The sequence below is a fragment of the Wasmannia auropunctata genome, unplaced genomic scaffold (genome assembly GCF_000956235.1).
Source record: "Wasmannia auropunctata unplaced genomic scaffold, wasmannia.A_1.0 LD336062.1, whole genome shotgun sequence".
In the NCBI taxonomy this organism is placed as follows: Eukaryota; Metazoa; Arthropoda; class Insecta; order Hymenoptera; family Formicidae; genus Wasmannia; species Wasmannia auropunctata.
In genome coordinates this window covers 78886-95833 of record NW_012026828.1, presented here as the reverse complement: position 1 = coordinate 95833, position 16948 = coordinate 78886, and the positions used below count along the sequence as shown (strand labels likewise).

General features: G+C 35.9%; 1 protein-coding gene across 1 annotated transcript in view; it reads right to left on the bottom strand.

Moving 5' to 3' along the window:
* Positions 1 to 16948, bottom strand: part of LOC105450368 (probable nuclear hormone receptor HR3) — a 104342-nt gene that overhangs the window by 85912 nt on the left and 1482 nt on the right. The gene's annotated exons all lie outside the window — the stretch shown is intronic.

Sequence of the window (16948 nt, the reverse complement as noted above, 5' to 3'; positions counted from 1 at the left end):
TTTAGAATATCGTGCGGCATAATTGTATTTTACACCAAGCATATATATAATAAACTTTTTTTTACAAAAATTAATACATTATTACTTTTGTATTATATATATTATACCTTTCATATGAGAAATTATTATTCGTATATTATATTAATGTTCGATATTTATTATTATATTTTTCCTACGTATATATTACTAAAATCCATTTTATTGTTTTTTTTAAATTTATTTGTCCATTGAGATGAATTACAAAATGGTATATTTAAAATAAAATAAAATAAAATATAATGTAATTACATGTGTGAATAATTCGCATATTTTTGTGCGTGTTTATATATATTTTTAAATTTAATAATATAGTTAATACAATTATTATATTTTTAGGTTGAATATTCTTATTGAAAAGTACTTTTTATAAAAGTATATGTCTATTTAATTAATTGTATAAATATTGACGTAGCGTTTAAAGAGATGGAGAAACAGGGTTAAATTGCGCGCCGGAAGCTCTTCAATGAATGGATGAACTAGCGTAAACTGGCCTTCGGATGATTCGGGGGTGGTGCACCTTGCGCATGTGCGACTCCCGTGCGACTTCGCTACCCTTCCTTCGATCGTGCTACTAGCCCGAGTTCGTTGGAGGATAGCTCGTCTTATCGGATAAACGATGGAACAGGCGGTGCGATGCTGCCTGTCTGGCCTGCCGCGAAATCCTTATTATCTCGATTTTCTCTTTCGATGACGGACACGATCTAAATATCGAGGGTAGAGATGCTTTATTAAATACTTGGACTCCTTTTAATAATAATTGACAGAACAGAAACGTGGCATGGCATCGCGTGTCTGACAATAATCCTCAAAATGTTTTAAATTACTTGAAGACAAATACTATTAGAAAAATTCAACTATTGAAATCCTGGTTAAATTATTTTATTATAATAATTATGATAATTTTTGTTGGATAATTTTTATGATATATTATAAATATAATAAAGACATATTTACTTTTGTGGGTATGTAATTCACAATTGATATACACAGAAATATTTTTCTTTAGATTTAATAAATTTCCAAAATTATTGTTTCAAACAATCATATTTTCCTGCCACAACAATAAGGTTTAATGTTAAAAAATTTGTATTCAACAAAATAATGTTTCATTCAAAATTATTTCTCAATGAAACAAATGTAAACCGAACAAATAGAAATATCGAATATAACAGCTGCCGTACAAGCGAAGAGTAAGCTATACGATCTTTTAATGCCAGTTTTTAATTTCCGACAATCAATTCTCCGCTCTTGGAAGATCTTTTTTTCGAACGTGGCGCTTTTATCGAACGGCGAATATCGCGCTACCGTTATCGCGCACCCTCTCGAATGGATCTGCGATTTAAGCGTGTCCGTTTCGCATTGAAACCGTGTCCGGGATGCGAGCGGAGGGAAGGCGCGCGCGCGCGCGAAATGGGCCCTCACCAACTCTCCACCGGGCTCCGAGGAGGCTCGCATCGGGGCCCGACGCGAGACGCGAGCCGTTGCATTTTCAGAACGGTACTCCTAACTGTATCTCGCATATGTATAAGCGCGTACGTGTGCCGCGCCGCTCACCTGTCGGCCAGCCGCGCGCTTGGTGCGATCGCCGAACAACAGCAGCCGATGAACTCGTCGCGCGACCGGCGCGGCGCGACCATTGATCCAGGGAGAACTGGTGCACCTCGTCAGAAACGTGCATTACGTGGAATAAATACTTATTATTTCTGTTGCTATTATACACTAAAACTTTTTTCATAAGTGACTTAATTGTTATATTTTTAGTACTTCAAATTGAAAAACATTTTACAAATTTATTACGTTTTTCATCTTTATAAATGTAAGTCACGTCAAATACATATATAAATACAAAGTCATCCATTACTCTTAAAGTATATCTTGACATATAATATTAATTTTTTTGCATTAAAATCAATTTTGGTCAAAAAGTCCATATAGAAACTAAAATAATTATTGTAGTGTAGAAAATAAAATTTTGTGAAAGTAAAAATTCTTCGATGTTGTTTTTGAAAGTATTAGGATCTCTATTATATGAATTGATGTAATCTACGATTCTTAATATACGATTTTTATATCATTTAATCACTACAATCTTTTATATGCTCGTTCTCATTGGCCTAGTTCTTTTGTAATATTGTAAAAATCCTTTTAATGTCACAATCTGTTTCCCATATCTCATCCTTTTCTTATCCATAATACTGTACTTGAATGACTCAAACGAGTCTTCCGAGCTTTGGAGAAGGATACGCGAGAAGCAACGGTTAGCGGATCTTCTTCTACGCAGGTACTTACGTATATGCGGGTCGCGTGTACGGATACTCACGTAATGTGGGCCCGTTTGCCGGAGGTACCGTAAGACCTTGCGGTATTACGTCACAGCGATAGAGAACTAGCATGGTTAGGGAGGCGTACAAAGGACAACGGAGAAAGGGGCAAAGAAGAAAGGAGGGGTAGAGCAACACGCTTCTCGCGCGGAGATAAACTCTGACTACGCCAAATTAAAATTCTTGATGCGTCGTGGACGAACTCTATTTCTGTCCGCAAACATGATGTCCCGAAACGATATATAGTTATATTTAGGCTCAATTTATTTTCATCGGAAACTTATTGACTTTAATTATTGAAATATTTTCTAAAAACTACCGAACTATGATTAATTATTAAATTATCATTAATGTAAATAGATAAGAATAATTTACTTTTCATAATTAATTTATAGTAAATTCCTTGCTAAAAAACATGATATACATATAAATGATGTATATAGTGTATTTGACGAAAATAAGACATAAAATGTAATTAAGCTTCGATTAATAAATAATCGACAGAGTAAAGTAAGACGGCATTACGTCGATAAAAATAATCAAAATCCTAAAATGATTTGTACTATTTGAAGACAAATTGATGTAGTATTGGAAGATTTCTATAATTGAAATTTTAATTAAATTATTTGACGAATAAAACAAAAATTAAAAATGTACATACTTTATAAAGTGCAAAAAATGTGACTCTACAAATCATATAAAATTAGTTTGGCAAACATGAGATCAATTTATTATCTCTTCTTAAAATATAATAATTTTTCTTTTAAAAACCTATTAAGTTTCTTTCAAAGGACATAAAATATTAATATTTTCTTCTCTTAATCTCAGATTGATTGGATCAAATTAAATGAAAAAAAAATCAACTAAATAATTTAGATATGCATTTCGCGTCGTACGATCGAATTCGTATAAAAGTAAATCGGGCCAAAACAGCCATTGACTTTCCGCATGAATCAAGGCGAGTGGGTTAAAATCGTGGATTCCCGCTAGTTTTATACCGTTCTCCGTTAAGCTTTTTATGCGTGCTCGCGTGCGTGCGTGAGTACGATTCCGATTTGCGGATGTTTGGTTTTATGCGAACCGATGCGCGTCCTGATAAGCTCTCATCGCGTGCAACGAATCGCTCACGTTGCGCTCGGATAACGAAATTTTTTTCCATCAGTCCCTCCTAATTTGGTCTCTAATTTATTCTCGAGTTTTACGTAATGACAGAAACACGCACGGCTCATTACGGTCAAAAGAACTCAAAAGTAATATAAGCTTTTGTATAATGGTATGATTCAAAATATTGAAATTATATGTACAAAAAGTGACGTACTTTTGCGCGGTCATACATCCTTTCATTATTTTTTATTTTAATTATTCAATGACTTCTTTGAAGTACAATAATTTTTTTTCTCCGATTAATTATTATTACTAATATCGATTAATGCAATATATACGTTGAGAGATTATATCTGTGTCTTTGATTAGAAATAGGTTTTTATATATATAACCAGAAATTTTACTTCTATATTAATAATTAGTTTTATAAGTTCAATATTTTATTTTTCAAATTATTATTTTTAAACATTTGCGATGGTTTTAGAGTTGTATTGTATTCAAGCATGATCAATCTATGAATAGCCAAAAAAAAAAAACGTCTTTTACCGTTCGAATCGATGTACCGTTATCGTTTAAGGCGTATCGTTTGTCCTTACTCATTACTATCTTTTATGTACAAAATCAACCGGCGGCGGCGAGTCAACGGACGGAGAGTCAGCGCGGAGCGGCACGGTGCTTCGTTAAGCGTTTCGCAAAATCGCTCCTGCTGGTGCGCGCGGCGATCAGCGAGCATCGCGGCGCGGCGCGGCGCGCGAAGGCCTCGGTTAAAATCCACCAGGGCCCTTCCAAAGCCCCCTCCGGCCCCGCGACACCCCACCCCACGACCCGGACCTCTCCTTCCCACACCCTCTGTCCGCCTGCCGACGCGGCCCGCGTCCACGTGTTTCTATCTGCGGTCAGTGCACTTTGCTGCACGAACCGCGGCCGTTTACCGAAGGTCCACGCAACGCGACCGCGCTTAATAATCATCCTCCGGAGGATCGTCGACCCTGGTGCGCGCACCCGGAGAGCGCGCAGGAAGCGCAGGAAAACAAAGCTGGCATACGAATTCGGCAGATTGCTGCAGAGCGGAAACGTTGGAGGGCGCCGTATTTCGTGATGCACGCAATAAGAGATAATCGATGTGTCGAATTTATCCGCGAGAATTTGATGCAAAATGCTCAACTCTGCAAAATTTCAAATTATTTCATTTAAGACTGTGCCGAAATTTTTTAAGATTTAGGAGAAAATTTTGGAGAGCGCTCAACGCTCTTAAATGCCATATATGTAAATCTTAGATTCGGAACGCATAAATATTTCATACTTGTTTCCAACTTTTTTCTCTTTTATTCCACAAAAATTTCTAATCTTTTGTACACCTTTCATTCTTCACAAATTACGCTTTCTACATTCTGAAATAAACACATCTTTGTGCGTCACGTTCTGTTATTTACGTTTAATTTCTTCGATTGACAAATGGATGTTGTTCCAACTAGTTTCAATCAGAAAATATGGCTATTCATTATATCTGTTTAATTTATCGATACCCAAATATATAAATGTTTAAATCTTTAGTTTTATTCCTTCTGCCTTTATATTGACAGTATTGGATAGCAATGGATCTTTGTTTTCCAGATTCCCTTTAGAGATCGTTGGGCCCATAAATCCTTCGATTCCACGTGGTGCTCGGCGTGTTTCCCGGAATTATCCCGCGGATTCTATCTTTACCATTTCGACATAGAATGTATAGAGGCGGAAGTGAGGGAGGCCCGCGGAAGATCCTCGCCCGATAAGGGAATACGCGTGGGTTCCGGTCATTCGTCTCCATCTCGATATTCTCTGGCGCGAACGCCGCCGCGTATCTCCGTGTCGCTGACACGTACTAAGCGGAATGCGCTGCTCGGAAACAGCGACGTGCGACGTCGCGGAAGTGGAAAAAAAATGCAGATGCAATCGCTGCGACGACGTACTAATGACGACGTGAGTATTTTTGAATCGCGGATCGCTGACATCACTCGTGCTAAAAAAATTAACGATTAACTCGCCTCGTCATCGAGAAATCATTCCTGGTGTCCGCAATTCTTACTAAGTCAACAGTTTGCAAACAGAATAACTCAAATCACGGGATGAATGATTATATCTGCATGCACCGATATTTTTTTTTAGAAATATAGCTTTTTAGAATCATTTTAATTTAAACAAATAAATAAATTTAATATTTCAACATAGAAATCTACTGCAAATTCTAGATTTGATATTATTTTTGTGAATTACATAATTTAAGTAGTTGCGATACAATTCCTTATTTTATAATTATTTATCAATTATGAGAAGATCTTATTATAAATTTCAACTTTAATTAATTTGTACAAATTAATTAAAGCACCTTATAAAAACGTTTTATGTACCAATAGCTATTATCATTCAATAGGATATTTAGAATCGTATAATACAATTGAATAAGATGTTTAGAGGATACTTACAATCGAATTTTCGAGGTCTGATAGTCGCAGGAAGATAATAAACATGACTAATTTAACGCGCTAATTAGCAATTCGTAATCGAAGCGGCGATTCATCCATATAAGCGAATTACTGACGCCATCAGGTGGCCTTAAACTTGGTAACGTTTTCATAAGCGCGACAGCTTCTGATTTAAATTACAATTAATTTTATTGCGTCATCGTCGATTCATTCCCAGCGAAACGGGCGAATAAAACGCCTACGCGCAGATAAATAGACGTGTATACGCGATACGCCGGTATGCCAAGGAGATTTCTAAAGAGTGACAAAGAGCGTCCCGGGGAGACTAGCGAAGCGAGCCAGGAAGAGCGCGCGAGAGGTGGGGGAAGATAAACGGATGGCCCTAGGAAGGTTCACGGCCGGGTGGTTGCTTCAAATCAGGCAGGTAAGGTGCTTCGACGCGAAGGAGAGACATCGCTCTCTCGCCACGTGGTGGCGAGGGGGTCAACGTCCTCCAAGACGAGGTTCGTGGAGGTGAGCACTCGTGGAGGTGAGCCACGGCCGGTGACTTTGCCCGCGCCGCGCGCGCGGACGACGTCTTGCCTAAAGTTCCCGCCGTTCATTCCGTTCATTCTTTGTGTCTTACGAGCGCGCCGCGGCCGCGCCGCTCGTACAAGAGAGTCCCTCTCTTTGTGTTCATCTTCTAGATACCGCCAGGAAATTTTTGTCGACCCCACGCGGTTCAATCACGCGACAGGGCATCACGTGCAGGGCCGCGTATCGCCGTGATTGATGCACCGTCGCGCTGTAATACGCGCGTGCAAAGAGCGATACGAAGTTGAGTATCACCCTATAGGTATATCGAAGACAAAGGGTTAATTACTGACGCCTACGGGTCTCCTTCCGGGCCATTCTCTGTCATAGAGTTTTTTTTTTTTTTAGGAGAAAAGGGAATGTCTCTGAGAAGACAAGCGTGTGTTCGCATGTCCATTATGATAGACTATACAGAGATTATATCTTGCTCATTGTTTTCATAATATTAAACCTAATAATGGCTAATATTAAACCTTGAAGATTGATATATTTATCTGCGGTTTGTAAATTCCAATATAAACCGCAAATAAATATTTAACATAATTTTTCTTACGAATAATTTATTTATAGAAATTTTAAGTTTCCACATTATTCTTATACATATCAAATCATCATTAAATATACTTTTTAAGTGAATTGAAAACAATTAAATTTAGTTTTAAAGTTAATTGAATTTAAAAAAATTCAACAGAATTTATATTTAGAATGTTCAACGCATTTAAACAAAATTATTTTTTTCAAACAATCAAGATATCCCTCGTTGAAATGTGGCAACATTTGTTTTAACCTTTTCCACTGACTGACGTTGAATGATTCGCTGACAATCGGCGCTATTGGCTTTTGTAATTCACGGGATTTCCATTCCCTTCGTGGTTAGTCACCGCGGTTTACCGGTTTACCGACTTGTCGTCGTATAGCAAGACAGCAGAACCTTCGCGCCTTAACGTATACGTAATCGCGAAGGGAGCGTTACGTGGGCCGTGTCCGCGAATTTCGACGGTCCCTCGAATAGGAGAGGGAGAGAGCCGCGAGTTTTGGCCGTGGCGAGGACGAGCCGAGCCGAGCGGGTCGAGTGAACGGGCGCGTAACACCTGCGGTCGACGACCCTTGCGGTGCTATCGAATACCTGCCGACGCGACGACTCGCTCGTCCACGCTCGCGTCGCTCTTTCGGCCCATGAAGGCTCCGATTCCGGCCATCGGATCGCGATTATTGATAGGACTTTAAGCTCGTAAATCATTTTTTTCTTAAAATAATTCCAAATTGTTTCTCTCCCTCTCTCTGTTTTGTCGGATATTAATTATGATCGATGAAAAATATGAGTCGGCATGATGTTACATATGCATGTGTATCGTATTATATCTGTAAAAATTAATTATATATTTATCTATAATAGAGACAGCTCAGTATAAACAAGTTTTTTTTCTGCATTGAGAGAAAGATGGATAGACAAATCGGCGAGTGCAAGGAAGCCAAACCTGATATTGCAGAGATCTAAAGATATCAAGGAACGCGCATTGCTCGATTCATAAATCATTTTACAATCTATATGTATACGCATTGATATATTTATCCTCACAGATACAATGATTCGATTCTCCATCCTACTACCTTATTTATCATTTGTCCTAGATCTGTGCGTCAAGATTTGAAATTAATTCCATCGATTAAATCTTTCCTATTTCATATTCCGTCTTGCATTATTGACTAGGAGAAAAAATATCACGTCATCTTGATGTCTGTATATTTTAAATTATACATGCCTTTAATATGCATTCCTTAAAATAATTATTACATGAAAGTGTCACAAAGTTTGACAAAAAATAAGTTCAGAATAGTGTAGATGACGTATATGTTTGTGATCGATAAAAACGTTAATAATGACGAAACGATATAAATAAAGACGACACGTCGGAATGGGTGTAAATGGAGCTCTAGAAGCTCCATTCCACTTCGGGCAAATTATCAATTCTAATTGCCTTGTTATCCATTTAGTTACACGCCGTATCATTATCACTCGGTCACTCCACGCCCAATATCGCCGTTTGCGTGCGCCTGATTGTGAGTAAAATCGAAATACATGAAAGGGCGTTGAACGTGGGCTCGACCTTCCCCTCCGCGACCTTAAAGCGCTCAATAGCAAACGTTCAACGAGAACTGAATCCAGAAGAGAGGAGAGATATCGCCCTATGAGTCATGGCTAGAGCGTGGCAGTGACCGCGAGGCTCGAGCTATTACTCGTTACGAATTAGTTTCCGCTAACGCGCGCCCCGCGCGTCTCTCAGAATGCTTCAAGCAATCGAAATATTTAACTTTTCTAAATGTAATTTTTTTATAAAGAAATGAAATATTTCTGTTATCCTGAGTAAAAATTAATTTTTCCATTTCATTCTGATTTAATATTGTTTTTTCTACCAAATATAATTAAATACCAAAGTCTTCCCGGAAAATGAGATAAAAATATTATTTTTTAATTTCAGATTTAAAGATATGATATATTAAAGAGTCGTATGTCTGTGTATATGTCTGTATTCAAACACAAATATATATTTGTTAGGCAGATTGTATTTCATATAACTGTATTTGAAAAACATTAAAATAACCAACTGATTAAGAGAAACATTAAAATAACCATTGTGTACGTGTATTTAAATTCAAATGTAGTTAACTTAATTAATTATTTAATTGTTCTTTAATATTGTCATGTTGGTTAATTAATTTATAATCCTAATTAAATTTTTATGTGTATGCTTCTTCTGTATCAATAAATTTGTAATATGCAGGTTATGAAGATGATTGTCGCGGAAGAGTTAATTATAGTGAGGAGATTGAAATCGCTTCATCTTCAAATTCCTCGCTGATCGATATAACATTAATGCACATTAACGGGCAACGAACTCTAACTCAAACTAACGGGCTTTCTCGCTCGAGTGTTATTGAATGCGAATCTCAGAGTTTGAACGATCTTTTGGTTCGCGTATGATCTTTCCTTTACAATAGTCAAGAGGCAAAAGAACGTGGTTACCAAAAATGTAAACGCTGATAGAAAATGCTGGGTTTTTCTACAAAATAATTTTATTAATACGTTTATTATCATACGAAAATTCTTTTATTAATACTATAATTTTTAAATAATTTTTTATTACAATTTTGTACATTGAGATTAATATGAATGATACATAAAGATAATAAAAATTGTTTGTTTAAAAAAATACTTTAAAAATACTTTAAAAATATTTAAAATAATCAAAATATTGTAGGTTTTATTTAACGTTTTAATTTTTTTCTGTTAAGATTATGTTTCCTTTTTTTTTGATTTATTGGTATTGTCAAGATAATAATTAAAAGTATTTTATATTAATTGATAAACATAATATCAAAATGATATTTTATAGATATCTTTTGATCAAACATTAAAAAGAATTGAATATATGTATTATAAAAAAATAACGATGGTTAAATTATATACACACATACATATATATGTACATATATATGTACATTATACACAAAAAATGATGTATTAATAGTGTTAACCAACAGCAGTCTAATCACAAATAATCTTGTTTATTCAAGAACAGAATTAAAGCAAACAATAATTTTATTAAAACAAGACATTACATATATTTGTTTCATTAATACAGCACCCAAACAAAATTCTATCCTTTAGCGGTACTCTTTTGATGCTAAAAGATTTTCCTCTTATATACGATCCAAGAAGATATTCTAAAATATAGAGGAATGTCGAATTACTATGATAATTTATTCTTGATTATAGCGTATGTGCCACTTCTTTATAGATAAATACACGTTATAGCTGAGGAACATGCTTCATGTAGAATATTTTTGCTTAGAGGAAATGTTTAATGAAATTTTCCGCTTATAAGTAGAACATTTTTTTTTTAGTGTGTTATTGAATTAACAAAATTATTTTCAATTAGATGCTATTGGCTTATACTACTGATACAACATCGTTTTTCTCCGTGCACGTGCATAAGAAATGTTAAAGATTTCGGAGTAAAGTATCTAATCTTAAGTTTTAGTTAACTTTAGTGAATCATAATAAGGATACACGGTGAGTAATTGGAATGTCACGCCGTGAAAAAATATCGTGTTCTTTTAAAGTGAGACACCTGTCTCTCCTACTCTAATCGATGTTTCGCACGAGGGGCGGGTCGGAAAACGTGTCTGTAGATTGTAGATTTGCTGGAAGAGACATGGTCCAGGATCGGCTCGGAATGAACTGGAATAGTCGCGGTAGTAGCAGTAGTAGCAGAAACAGCAGTAGAGAAAGGGGCGACCAAGAGGGAAGGATGAGACGGGGCGCGGGTGGGCGGGGTGGGGAGTAGTAAGAAACAGCTGGTAGGTTGAACGAGTCGCGCGAGTTCAATGACTGGGAGAACGAAGAAGCGAAGGAACCTGGTTTTGAGTTAGCTAGGTAGGTAGGTAGGTAGGTAGGTAGATAGGTAGGCGCGACGAGTGGCGCAATTACGCGCGTAGCTACGCACGTTGGCATAATGTATGTATGTAACGCGCGCGCGTCACCCATGGGGTTGCTACATCGATATATACGTGGTACCGATATTTGGAATCGAGTGAAAGTACTGACGCTGTATAGATTTCGCGCGCGTGCAGGGAGGAAGAAGTAAGAACGTATAAAGAAGAAGGCAAAATGTATGATTGTCGCACGTAATTAAGGGCTTGGTATTAATGTCAACTTGTTACGGGGCATCTTGATGGTATATAATCAAAGCTCTACAGCTTTTTAAAATGTTAAAAAGAAAGAAAGAAATATCGATTCGCTAGCAGCAAAGAAAGGAAGGTTGCTGTTAATAATTGAATGATTTGATATCGTTAGTATTCCCTCACACGTAGCAACGGACTTTCAATGCTGAATTCATAATTTGATCGTTCATTGGGGTGTAAATGAGTTTATATACGATATATTTCAACGTGGTTTAACCCTTTTAATATAAGAAGCGTATGTGTATCGCATTTAGAAAAAATTAATGTTTATTTACAGTTATTATACTTTATACGATTGAGCTCGTAATTATTTTCTAATTAAGAAAAGGTTAACAAAAGTTTGAATTCGGAATTCTGTTTCTTTAAATAATAATTAAAAAAAAATAAAAGTAATCATTTTGTATATACAGTGGAACCTCGATAACTCGAAAACCTTTATAAGATGAAAATTTTGTTCATTCTCTTTCACTTCGCTGCGGAAAACCTCTATAAATCGAAATAAAACCTACCTTAACTCGAATTAGTTATCAGGCATTTAAATATATATTTTACCTCTGTAACTCGAATTTAAAGTAGCCAGATCTCTACAAGTCGAACTTCCATTGTCGCTACCTCTATAATTCGAAGTTGTAGCTATGTGTAACCGTGCAGAGTAATGGCCTGATATTTCGTTTTATGATTATGTTTATCATATGTATGCAATAAATAATTCACTGTTAAATATTGATTTTTTTCCTCTAAAAGCCATTATAATCAAAAAATTATAAGCTCTCGCGCAAAGCCTCTGTAAGTCAAATTTTCATATGTTAATCCTCTTTTACTCGAATTTTGAAGTCGAAAACTCTATAACTCGAACAGTTTTTCTGACCCCTTGAGATTCGAGTTATCGAGGTTCGACTGTATTTCTAATTTATGTAACAAAAAAAATTACATAAACGTTAAGCGGCAAATATAATTAAGTCATTTTATAAAATTGTAACTAAAGTTTACGAATCATTTTTTTCTAATATGTAATAATTTCACCTCGCTATAAGGTAAAGTTGTCTGTTATATTTTGTAATATATTACAAATTGCAATAAAAGTTTATTCGTGACGCATAAATCTTTCGATTGTTGCTCGAGGTACGGGAAGAAGTACTGCAAGAGACAAGAGGCTCGAACTCGCTTCAAGTCGCTCAGAGTCGCTCGGTCATGGGCCTACCATAACGGTACCCAGCAGCGTAATTTGGGTAGAGGCTCCCATCGACATATACAGGCTCGGTTCATCGCCTGCTTATACCCTTCGTGCGTTTCGATGTACGCGATGCGATATGCTTGGGTAATGTCTTTACATCAATCGGTCTGTACTTACACGACTTGCGGGGATATAAATAAATATCCGGGGTTACCGCCCTCTTTCATTCTTGCGCATTCTGGAAAATTATAATTTAATAGGATTTTATATCCTTCAAAGCGAGTAGTTGCGGATTCGGAGATACAGACGGTTCATTCGCCGATAACAGGCTGTCTGTATTCTCACTGTTTTAAATAAAACAAAATTTTTTTTTCAAAATATTCTAGTAATATCAAGTTTAATAATAATAATTATTAATGTATCATGAAACATAATACATATTTTACAAAGCAGAACGCAAATAAATTCATTCTGTATGTGATCGTCTCACACACCCATATTAATATGTTTAAAATTTGATATTGAAAATGAAGGTGTATTTATATAGAGATAACAAATTGATATCTTTAACATTTTGTTACTTTTAAAAAAATTTAATTAAAATAATTGCTCCAACTAAGACGTATTTTATTCAAAAAGATTGTCTTTTAGTATAAAATGCAGAGAAATTTATATGTATTATTATTTTAATAGCTAAAATTTTACAAGTAATAAAATTGGTTAATAAATTAAATCCATTATTGAATTAAACAATATTGAATTTATAATTATCATATTTCTTCGAAGTATCTTTATTTTTAAATTTATTTGTTAATCAAAAATTCAATAAAGTTTGTATTGGTCATTGGTGATATGGGCCTGTATTGTTTAACTATATTCCGAACAGCAGAGCAGAGAGGACTCAGATGATTGATTTTACTGGCACAGAATTGATCCTGTTTTAACAAGTAACGAACTGCATTCGTATATTTCGTTTTTTGTTCCCGAATTTATCACAATCAGAATTGTATTTTTATAAAATCCAATGAGAAATGGAGAAAGATTGGCGTAATTGAGTAATGTCTGTACTAAAGGATAATGGAATATAACAAGAAATAATTATGTGCACGGAAAGAATTATTTGCAATGTAAAATTTGTATATTACAATTTTAACGGCCACAATTTTTAAATAATAACATTGAAATGTACATTGGGGGAGATAGCTACGTGAGAAACCGCTGTATATCTACATTGTGAATTTATTTTTACGTGACGCTAAATCTTTCTCTATATATATATATATACACACATATGTATATGCATTTACATTGCATGTCACTGCAGTGTGACGCCTTCATTTTTCGATATCACGACATGGCTACTCTGAATTTTCATAGCGATTTGTGTCATGAATTTTCATAGTATCTCGTATCATTTTACCCCACGGAAAAATACGACACAATGCCACGTGAAGCTGGTTCTCATCTATCAATCTCGCACGGTTGGAATTCTCTCTTACATGTGCCTCAATTTACTCCGATTTTCACCGGCTACTGAAACTCGTCGCCGTGCTTCGCCAACGCCGAAATTTCGTCCACCCGTCCGCGATAAAGATAAAGAAAAATGGAGAGGCATGAGGACAAAGACGGCGAGAGCGGGCGCGCACGAATGCGTGGAGGGATCACGTGCGTGCGTGCGTGCGTGCGTGCGTGCGTGCGCGCGTGTGGTGTACGTTCAAGAAGGTTCATTGACCCCCTCGCTTTTGTTCGTGTACCGAGCGGCGAGCTTGTCGGCGCTTATAGTTCGCCGAGCGGGGCGATGGGCGCGCAGGCCCATCGGGGCCCGCGCGGGGAACCGCGGCATCGGGCACCGAAATCTGCCTCATGGTCGTGCCCGGTTAGGTAATCGATCGCAACGCCCTTAAGTTTACCAAGGTCTTTGCCACCTGTCGCAGGAAGAGAATCTCGCTTTTCATTACCTGCCCTTCCCTTCGCTCGCGTTCCCTCCTCGTTATCCTCCCCTCCCTCTCCCCCTCCCCCCACTTTGCACACTGCTCGTTCTTTTTTTCTGTGTTACTCAATTTTCGATTGCGTAATACTTCTCGGGATAATAGATCCTAACGTTTCACAACCTTTTCTTGGTAATTTTAAATTCGTTATTTTTTTTTTTCATATTCTACAATTCGTTCGTTCTTTAATTTTTTTAATACTTCTAAAAGCATCGGCTATTGTATATTTTGTTTTGTTTGCCTTATCATATGATTTTTCATTGAAATGACCACGTATAGTTATTGCTTTCATCAGTGTAATTTGACGCGTTACATCTGCTTTCGCATGCATTCCTTTAATATCAACTCATCTATGCTTTGTCATGTAATTTTTACACCTACTACACCACGGGACATGATTTATTATGCTTCTATTATTACCTTTACATTTCTGATTTCTCCCTTAGATATTATTGCTTTACATTCGATTTTTCGCGACGGGATTTTGTCATATATTGCGATAAAAAATTCATTCGTGTAAAAGATTTTACAATTTTATTTCAACTGTTGTGGATTTATTTCAATTTTTACAATTTTTTCTTAACGTTCCTGAAGTATTAGATTACATAAATAAATTATTTAAATGTTTCGACGAAGGGTGGACAGCTTTAATCGGTATTTCTAAAGTTAATCTCACTAATATTTCATTTAATCCGATTCAAGCGATCCTGTATAACGGACTCTCCATTATCATGGATAAAATTACCGTCGTTTAAACATTATCGTATTTCATTTGATTTTCCGATGATTTGCGAGATAAGACTACATCGCGATTAAGGATGTTAATATAATTTGTACGATAAAAGAATTATTCGTCTATTAATTATTTATATTCGTAATATGCGATATAAATAAATGGTTTAATAATATATTTTACGATTAAAATCAATCATTTGATTATTAATTAATTCCGTTTGTTGTATTTTTCAAACAATCAAATTGATGATTTCTCTGTAATGAAGAAAATTAAATACCGAGACGGAATTATTTGTTTTTGGTTAATATTAGTTATTGTATGTACTCAAAGAGAATATTTATTCAAAATTATATTAGCTATAATCTATTAGTGGACATAGTGCTATGTCGTAATTATCAGGGATAAATTTTACATGTATAGAGATGTTATAGATGTATAAACTTAAAAGATATATTCTAGAACTGTAGCTATTAAATGACAACTTAAAAATTACACTTTTCGTTTAATTAGTTTTTTTTTTAATATTTAAAACGTATATAATTAACAACTATATTTGTCAAATTAAGAGATTTAGAGTTATGTTAAATTGAACAAATTTAATAATGCAACATTACCGCTGGATATTATACATATACATATATCGGACTTTCCTTCCTAGTTAATAATTGAAGGAAATTTGGTTATTCGCGAGAAAGAGTAACAGGTATTAGAGCGAGTAATCTCGGAAAGTCGATGCCGACGATCACGGATGGGACGAAGAGATTGAAGAGCGCACACTCGACGGATCTCTCGGAGGCAGAAGAGCGTCGCGGATTACGCGACCGCGTCGTCAGTGTGTTACTGACCTCGAGTGACCCTGCCATCGTGACCGCAACATCGCGTACTGTTACCTTCTGCGAACGAGCCTATTTTCCCCTAGTCAGTATTCCTTTTCATTCTGATTAAATATTCTTTTCTGTTACTACCCTACCCTTTCACGAAATAATTCGAGATTGACTCGCTGCCTTGGTCCCCCTTCCTCCCGCTCTCTTTCTCCAAAAAGAATGGAGCAACCGCTTTGTATAAATCGAGGCAGACTCAAGGAAGAATAGAATATCATGGAAACTTACTCATTCGTTTGTCAAGGTGCTGTGTATGAGACAGTCTCCTCTTTAGCGTCACTGTTATTCTTCACGACGTATAAACATAGAGATTGCAACATTAACTTTAGATTTAGCAAAATAAAAGAAGTTAGACATAATTTATACGTATTTTAAATACGACTAAAAGATAAGAAGCTCACTAAAAGCAGCCACGTACTTTATAAGATAGACATTAAATTGTCACGCAATCTAAAAGTATCTATGAAAGGATAAATGTGATCCACTTGATCATCGTGTCTCAAAAAAGGAAATGTATGATGCAAATTATTAGATATTGCAAGGGATGATCGTTAATTTGTCATCTCGGGAATTAATACGTCGGGAACGGATTCGTTAATAATTTTGCGATATGTGAGAGAATGTTTGACAAATGTTTAACCTTTCCGTAGCGGTCTTGTTCTGTTAATTACGTTACGATTTTTACGAAATAAGGTGAAATTGTTAGTGCATATAATTACGTAATATACAGAATAAATTTTTTTTGTTATTAATTTTATAAAAAAAACACGGGGTGTCTTTCCTGCTAAATCAATAGTCCGTAGTGAAAGGGTTAAAGCGCTAAAAGGATCGATGCCGCGTGAATCTTTGATAGCGCCCATTAAATCTACACACACGGATTCGTTTTTATCTCTTGTGAGACTCTTTCCGCAAAGTCTTTATCCT